The sequence below is a fragment of the Pinus tabuliformis genome, chromosome 9, assembly GCF_031772625.1.
Source record: "Pinus tabuliformis cultivar Carrire ecotype Pingquan chromosome 9, CPIR1, whole genome shotgun sequence".
Classification (NCBI taxonomy): Eukaryota; Viridiplantae; Streptophyta; class Pinopsida; order Pinales; family Pinaceae; genus Pinus; species Pinus tabuliformis.
Genome location: NC_142307.1, coordinates 732711499 through 732721036, shown reverse-complemented (window position 1 = coordinate 732721036; position 9538 = coordinate 732711499).

Sequence of the window (9538 nt, the reverse complement as noted above, 5' to 3'; positions counted from 1 at the left end):
AAAATATACCCGATGGTACGTGGAAGTGCAGTTTGTGTTAGTGCTTTCTAATGCATAACCATACAATGAGAGCGTTCCCATATATGTTTCATGTGTGGAGCACAATCCAATATACCCGGAGGTACATGGAGAACAGTCTGATATACATACATACATGGAAAGAGATATCACCCTCAGAATGCAACGCTAGCAAAAACAATAACTCCTATGTTTATAGACATTAGAACACATCTCTAGCTTATAAAATCTAGATGTTTGTGTTAATGTGACAAATGCTCCTTAGTTTGATTCAATAAATTTTAAATTTTATCTTAAGTTAAGTTTTGGTTTTCAAGGCTCGCCACAAAATTCACCTAAATATCCTAAAATGCAAACTAGCATGATAAATTAAAACTTTTCTTTTCAATGAAAATCTATATATTGGAGGGAGGATAACAGAGAATATGTAGCATACAAGATGCAAAAAACAAGATTATTAAGCAATTCCCCTAATGTAACTATTTCTACCTACAATTTTCACTCACAAAACCATATATGCAATGCATGATGCATAAGATTTTTCTTTTAAATTCCACTTAATTTTTAGATGAAAACTAAGATATTTACCTAATCACTAATAAAAAAGACTTTTCAAAATGATGATTGAAACACTAATTCCTTCAAGAAACCCAATGATCAAGCAATCAGTTTGTTAATTACCTAATGACAAGAAGAAAGAAAAATCTAAATTTTTTATCAAAGGCACTCAAAACCAAAATCAAACAAGGTGAAGGCTTTTGAGAGAGCTAAACACACTCAGGGACACAAGGAGGACCAATTGTTGGGTTGTGTTATATTCTTTCCATGACTACCCCTATATTAGGTGGATGGACCTACCTATGGTTTTGTGCATGGATTTCACACATGGTTTTGGGCATGATGGTTTTATGTCCGTGATATTTTATAGGTCCGGTCAAGGGAACTATGGCTATGTCTAATCCAGGGTTAATGATTGGGGTTTATGGATGCTTCGGCATGTATATATATATCTATATGTAAAACTGAAAGGAATATAATGAAAAATCAATCTCGTAGTCCCAGTTTTGGGATCCAGGGGAAAATCTCTGTGTATATTTGTTTTATGTTTTATGCTCTTGCCATTGTTTATTTTCTTTCTTTTTTTCGAATTCGTATGCCGGTAATTTATGTATAGGGTCAAAACCTACACTAACTAGAATCAATTTAATCATAGAAAAAAACATGAAACAGGGGTTAGTGCAGGTGCAAAGAGGCTACTAGTGCTCTGCAACGTAGGTACATAGAAGGCTAGGGTGCTCTGCAATGCTCTTTCGGTAGACCAGGCGGTGCGCTGATCAAGGAAAAGGGAGTTTCCAGCACAAAAAATCAAATGCAACTCAAGCAAAGGTCTTCCTAGGGTCAATTCATATTGAGTGAGACACTTGAGGTCTGTTCAAGAGGTATAACAAGGGAAAAATTCAAGGAAACCACTAAGGGAATGTATCATTCTCCGGTGGAGCCACCAATATGTTATACAAAATCTACGATTGTAGACAGAAGTATCTTCCCTATACCTAGTGCCCTAGTCTAGAACAAAATAAATCAAAGACTATACAGTTCTCCTTATAGGAATTGGAGAATGGAAAGATGATTACTTGTGATATGTCACAAGCTCTTCTCTCCTTTGGGCTTGTAAGCTCCAACTGTAGTTCTGATCACTAGAATTAGAACCTACACAAAAAATCAACACAAGCCAAATATCTACGACATCTATGTAGCATTATCCAGTCACTCTATTCAATTGATCACCATAGCATTTGAAATATATGAATGTAAACATAACATAACACATATAGGAAAATGGTATACTATTTGTATTAATATGAAATGGAGAGAGTTTGCAACCAAAAGTGGAAGTTGATCTTGTAGAGACCTCACAAGTTGACTTGTCCATCCTTGCTACAATGTACACCTCAAGATCACCCTAATGCACGGGAATGATAAATATCCTATGATCAAAGCAGAAGAATAAGGGTATGATTAGTCTCCAAAATCCAACCTCTAGCTTGTGGATGGCATTAAATATATAGGAGAGGATGGTAATTTAGGAATTCTTATCCATTCACCAATCTAGGCTTGAGATCCACTCTTGATGGGAGGATGATCTAAAGGGATAAGAGCTGAAATATCCAAGGTAGGATGAGATAGGATTCAAAGTTCTTATCCAAGGTAAATGGTTGTAACATTTATCAAAAGCGAAGAAATCATCCCATGTTGTTGCCCCGCCTTTGTTGTGATACTATGTTGAGAAATCTAGGGGAAAAAACATGGGATGATTTCTTTGCTTTTCTAAGGGATACCATATCATTGTTTCAAGAGGTCGAATACCTAATTAAAATATTCAAATTATTCGAAATTATTTAGCAAGAAGAGTGAATCTATGAGCTGTGAAAAGGAAGACTTTTTCATCATTGAATCATCTGTAGCAACCACATAGCCTAATTTCTAGGCTTCCTCAAAGAAGAATCAAATTCCTTAAGAAAACTAAAAAAATCATGAAGATAATTCATACTTCTATCACAATTTGCAAGGCCCGAGTTTGTGGTGAATCGAATCTTTGTGGCACTAAGAGTACAGGCACCAATCATATACTCATGTTAATTATAACATAATTAGTTAAGGCCATCCTTCCAATGGAATTGCCTTGATAACCATCTATATATTCTAGTAAGCGGTTAAACCAAGGAAATACAAGCAGTAAATAAGTGCAACAAGAAGAACCTTTGTTATGAAGAAGTCATGTAGCCATCAAGATAATAGAGAAGAACTATAATCATACTATATCTAAAAGGAACTCTTGGAGAAGCAGTAATATTCCTGGTTAAAATCTCATTGAAAGGAAGCCTTGAAAATGAAAAAGGTCAATAAAAGTGTAAAGAACCTTTGTGAAGAAAACATGGCATCTAAAATTGCAGAACGCTACAGGTAGGTAACCATGAGGTATGTATGATATTTTTTTATCAAGGTTCCATCATAAGATGTTTTAGGGTTGAAGTCATGGCTCTAAGGTGTGTGTTCTGAATTGTAAATGGTCCATATGAAACCCTAATCTTGAGGTACTTGTTCCCTATGATTTTACTTCTAGGGTTTGCTAGAGCATGGGATAAACCCTACTATTACATGAAGAGAAAATCATATGATCTAGGATTTGAGATTAAGAAACCTTAGGATGACCTCTTAAATGCATGAAAACCCTATAAAGATAACTTGACATCATGTTTTGGTATCATATACTTTTTTCAAGGTGCTTGTCAATAAATATTCAAGGTACAAGAAGTAACGATGGATAGGTTGATCCTTTTTTTTAGTAGAATGACAGAAGGAGGACATTATTCATGATGGATGCTTGGCATAACAAGGAGAAGTAGAAGGTGGAAGACCTCTACCATGGTTAAAAGAATTACAGTGAGATATAAAGCACTGTAAATTTTGATAGGATGCAACATATTTGAGATGTCTTCACATTAGAAGCATACGATTAAAGCAAGATTTTGTGACATATTTATAGAAGCTTGAAATATAACTCAAGTAGAAGTCTACATAATTGTAGCAGTCATCATATAAAGAAAGTAAATCTTGGTAACCTCATTGTAAGCATGTGTAGTGCATATGGTTGAAAGAAAGTCATCTAACATGATAGAAGGAATTCATCATACATCATCATCATGAGAAAGGAGCTTCTATGGGATGAGGATAATATAGATCATCTATTGGAATATTCATTAGAAGTTTCACCTCTCTTAAAAGAAGCAAGTGTATAACTGAGAATTCCACCTTGTATGGAGTTCAGTGTTTAGAAGGATGGTGGTATGGTGACAAAGGAATGCGGCATGTGGAAATGGTTGAAGTACTCTCAATCAAGAAAAGGAGTTGTTGAAGGAAGCCTAGATGACCAAAAGAAGGAAAGAGGTATGTATGCATGTATTTGCTTAATTCATGTCATCATATGGTTGCATGGGTAAGTGCTCTACATCATGAGCATGATCAAAGAAAAAGGGATCTACTCCTTTGGAAAGATACATGAAGGCATGGTTCACATATTGACTAGCTGAAATCAACATAATATGTCCTCATATGGAATATGAGATGGTTAACAAAGATGAAGGAACTATGGATGGAAGTTCCTAGGGAGAAATATGTGATGAAATAAAGGAGATTGTGAAAGATGCAACTACGGTCACATAGAAAAGGAAATCGATATACAATAACTAGAAGAATTGGTCATGACATCTCCATAGAGAAGGCATGAAGACCTTGCTAAGGTCTATAAAGAAAGACACTTGACATTGAATATCTTGGATATGTGTCAATATATATGCAGGATGTTGATGTTGCAACAAGCAGATGTCATGCTAAACGGCCATCACAAATGGTAATTTGTATTTAATGTTCATTTTTTATTTTTGAACAATATATGGGTGGGATGATACAGGGATGCCGAAAGAGAGTTGTGGATGTCACCTACAACTAGTACTTATGTGGAGGGATGGAATATCTTGACAGAATCATGATGAGAAAAAGGTAGATGTATGAAGAACATCCAGATATGGACAAGTAGATCACTTTCTGATGAAAGAAAGGATGACATGACAGACATGGTTTGCGAGTGAAAGTGATGTGTGGTCAACTTCCCTACGAAGAAGTCCCAGTATTTGAAGGCTTCATAATGATAAAGATAATATTCATGACATCAAAAGGAGGATATCTTCTAGCAGTTGATAGTGCCATGATCTCCACCAAAGAGGTGATGTTGGAAAACAAGTCCCTGGTTAAATGGGAGCTCGGACAAGTTTCAGGATGAGAGGAGCTTGGGTACATTCCTTTTGTAGGAATTGGTATATCCTCCCTAGTTGAGATGGAGAGATAGACACATCATTGTTGTCTTCACTTTGGGAAGAAATAATGGAGGATTGGGTAAGCATCTTACATCTAATACTATTTGAGGATGTGGCAAGGAATCCAAGATAAGAGTAGTCGTATAGGATCGATATTCTTTGAGGACTGGGAATCCAAGATAAGAATAGTTCTCGAAGGACATACTCTGCGAACACCCGGGTGGGGTATGTTCCTTGAGAGACAATGATGATGGTGTCTATAAATCATTGGTCTCGCCAACATTGTGCTATGATATTGTGGAGAGATAGAGTTGTTATTTAAGGCCTTCCTATGTGATAATGCTAAATTATATGATGTTAAACATATGGGTCACCAATCTGACTCTTCTTATGAGAATTCTTCAGATTGAGAATGTCAAAGTACCTTGTATGGATTATGAATACCTCCCTAGTTAAGAGGAGTGTTGAAATATGTAACTAGGTTCGGTCTTCATATGTAATCATGATTTTATGTATTTGACGTAATGAGAAAATTAAACTTATTATTATTGTTCTTGAGGCATGGGTTTCATGCTCAAGGAAAATTATTTTTAGGTCAAGCTCTCGTTGTGAGCTTCTAGGACTTATCATTGAGTCTACAAGTTATTGTCATGTATGAATGACCTATTTCATGCATGTTACATATTGTAAAGTAAATATTTGAGCCAAAAATAGAATCAAAATGGCCCTCAAGACCTCACCAAGTGTTATCAAACAAAGTCGGCCTACACAAGAAACAAGTCGGGCTAAGGCAGTGACAAGTCAATCTAATATCAAGTGACTACAAGCCTATCTGTGTGTGTGTGTGTGTGTGTGTGTGTGTGTGTGTGTGTGTGTGTGTGTGTGTGTGTGTGTGTGTGTGTGTGTGTGTGTGTGTGTGTGTGTGTGTGTGTGTGTGTGTGTGTGTGTGTGTGTGTGTGTGTGTGTGTGTGTGTGTGTGCGAGTGTGTGTGTGTGTGTGTGTGTGTGTGCGAGTGTGTGTGTGTGTGTGCGCGCGTGTGTGTGTGTGTCTCATTCAAGAACGCACTTACAACCAACTCAAGTTTGATTAAGGAAGAAGAGAAGTGCAAGTAAGAAGAGGACAAACGGAAGAAAAGAAAGATCAAGATTTTAGATTTGTTTTGGGCTATTTCTATTCACACATGAAAGGAGAATAGGAAACATTCTATTGTTGCAAATCAAATGTACAGTTACCTCTAGAAGGTCAAATCAAGACAAAGAAAAGATCTATCTTGCAAGTCGAAGTCACAAAGAAACTAGTTCAAGTCAAGTGAAGGAGGAGAAGGGCCAAAATTTTCTTAATCCTATCACATGTGCGAAAGTTGCAACCAACTATAGGAGGCCGAGAATTGCAAGAAGAGAGGTCGAAAATTTCATACTAGTGTTGCAGGGTCGAAGGTTAAGGACGAAGGAGATATTGTAGCAACACCAAGAAGAAGATTAACTTTGACTTAAGCAGAAAGAGACAAAGATTTGACTTGGTCTTGGAGAGGTTTTTGGTAAAAAGTATAGGTCTTGGAATTCATCAATTGAAGATTCTATAAGAAGAAGAATTCTTGTGGGTTTTCCTCTCAGATTGGAGAGGTTTTTGCCCTAGTTGATCACCTATATCTTGTGTCGTTTTCCTTATTGTTCTTTATGGTTTGGTAAGTTGTTTGATGAGGAAAACATTAACAATAAACAAGTGAAAAGAAGAATCAAATTACGTGAAGTAAAAATATACCATAAATAGTTATCAAAAGCAAATATATCATCCCATGTTGTTTCCCCTAGATTTATCAACATGGTATCAGAGTTAAGACAACAAGTCAAGGAAGGGCGGCTCAAAGAAGGACACTCATGGGTCAAATCACTAGAAGATCGTCAAGAGATAAGGTATCAATATAACGATAAGAAACTTGAAGAGAGGCATCAAAAGGAGCATCGAGATAAGTCAATGCATCAAAGAAAACATTGAATATTCAAGAATACTTAAATGCCAGAGTTCAAGAATAAAACTTGATAAATTATAGTCACAAAATTCTCAAGGTCTAATCTCAAAATAGAAAATAGGTTTCAGTGAACTATATCTCTCTCAAGACATTGAAACTCATTCCAAAGTTAAATTATGGCTTCAATATCAATCTTTCACAAAGTGAGTATACCTTCGAACTGTGTGCATAATAAATTGATTTCTGAGGGATACTATATCATTGTTTCAAGAGGACAAAGGCATAATTCAAATATTCAAATTAGTTTGAATCCTTTAGCAACAAGAGTGAATCTTTGAGCTCTGAAAAAGAATATTGTTTTCATCACCGAATCATTTGTAGCAACTACATAGCTTAATTTCTAGGCTTCCTCAGAGAAGAATCGAATTGCTCAAGAAAACTGAGAACTTCATGAAGATAATTCATATTTCTATCACAGTTTGCAAAGCTCAAGTTTTTGGTGAATCGAATATCTATGACACTAAGAGTGTAGGCACCAATCATATACTTGTGTTCACTGTAACACAACCAGTCAAGGCCATCCTTCCAATGGAATTTCTTGATAATCATCTATATATTATGGTAAGCAGTTAAACCAAGGAACTACATGTAGCAAATAAGCCCAACAATAAGAACCTATGTTACGAAGAAGTCTTGTAGGCATCAAGATAACAGAGAAGAACTACAGTCATACTATATCTGAAAGGAACTCTTGGAGAAGCAGTAACATTCCTGGTTAAAATCTCACTGAAAGGAAGTCTTGAAAATGAAAAAGATCAACAAAAGAGTACAGTACCTTTGTGAAGGAACCATAGCATCCAAAAGTTTAGAATACTACAGGTAGGTAACCATGAGGTAAGTATGATATATTTTTTCAAGGGTCCATCATAATATGTTTTTGGATTGAAGTCATGGCTCTAGAGTGTGTGCTTTGAACTGTAAATGGTCCACATGAAACCTTAGTAATTAGAAACATTAATCGTGAGGTACTTGTTTCCTATGATTTTATTTCTAGGGTTTGTTAGGGCATGGGATAAACCCTAGTATGACATGAAGATACAATCATATGATCTAGGGTTTGAGCTTAAGAAACCCTAGGATGACCTCTTAATTGCATGAAAACCCTAGAAAGATAATTTGACACCATATTTTGGTATTGTATGCTTTACCCGGGGTGCTTGTCAATAAATATTGTAGGTACAATAAGTAAAGATGGATATGCTAATCCCTTGTTTTGATAAGCATGACGAAAGGAGGACATTATTCATGATGGATCTCTGGTTCATAACAAAGAGAAGTAGAAGGTGGAAGACCTCTACCATGGTTAAAAGAATTACGATCAGATAGAAGGCATTGTAAATTATGATAGGATGCATCATATTAGAGATGTCATAACATTAGAAGCATGCGACTAAAGCAAGATCTCGTGACATCTTTATAGAATCTTGAAAGATAGTTGAAGTAGAAGTATACATAATTGTAGTAGTCATAACATCAAGGAAGTAGCTCTTGGTAACCTCATTGCAAGAATGTGTAATGCATATGGTTGAAAGAAAGTCATCTAGCATGATAGAATGAATCCATCATACATCATCATCATGAGAAAGGAGCTTTTGTTGGATGAGGATAATCTATATCCTTTGTTGGAATATTCATTTAAAGGTTCACCTCTCTTAAAAGAAGCAAGTTTCTCGCTGAGAATTCCACCTTGTATGGGATTCAATGTTTAGAAGGATGATGGTATGGTTACAAAGGAATGCAGCATGTCGAAATGGTTGAAGTACTCTTAATCAAGAAAAGGAAGCCACTTAAGTAAGCTTAGATGACCAAAAGAAGGAAAGAGGTATGTATGCATGTATTTGATTAAGTCATCTCGTCATATGGCTGCATGAGTAAGTGCTCTACATCATGAGCATGATCAAAGAAAAATGGATATACTCCTTTGGAAAGATGAATGAAGGCATGGTTCACATATTGATTAGATGAAATCAAAATAATGTGTTCTCATATGGAATATGAGGTGGTTGAAAAATATGAAGGAACTATGGATGGAACTTCCTGGGGAGCAATATGTGAAGAAAGAAAGGAGATCGTGAAAGATGTAATTATGGTAACATAGAAAAGGAAATAAACATCTAATAACTAGAAGAACTGGTCGTGACATTTCCATAGAGAAGACATTGAGACCCTGATAAGGTTTGTAAAGAAAGACCCTTGAAATTGAATATCTTGGAGATGTGTCAATATGTATGCAGGATGTTGATGTTGCAACAAGTAGATGTCATAATGATGGGCCATCACAAAATGTTATTTTGATTTGATGTTCATTTTTTTTTATTTTTGAACAATATTTGGATGGGTTGATACAGGGATACCGAAAGAGAGTTTTGGATGTCACCTACAACTAGTACACGTGTGGAGGGATGGAAGATGTTGAAGGAATCATGATGAGGAAAATGCAATTGTATGAAGAAAACCCAGATATGGAGTAGTAGATCACTTTTCGATGAAATAAAGGATGACATGATTGTCGTGGTTCGTGAATGAAAGTGATGGATGGTCAAATTCCTTGTTGAAGGCCCCATAATGATAAATAGATTCACGAAATCAAAAGGAGGACCTTTTCTAGCAGTTGTAT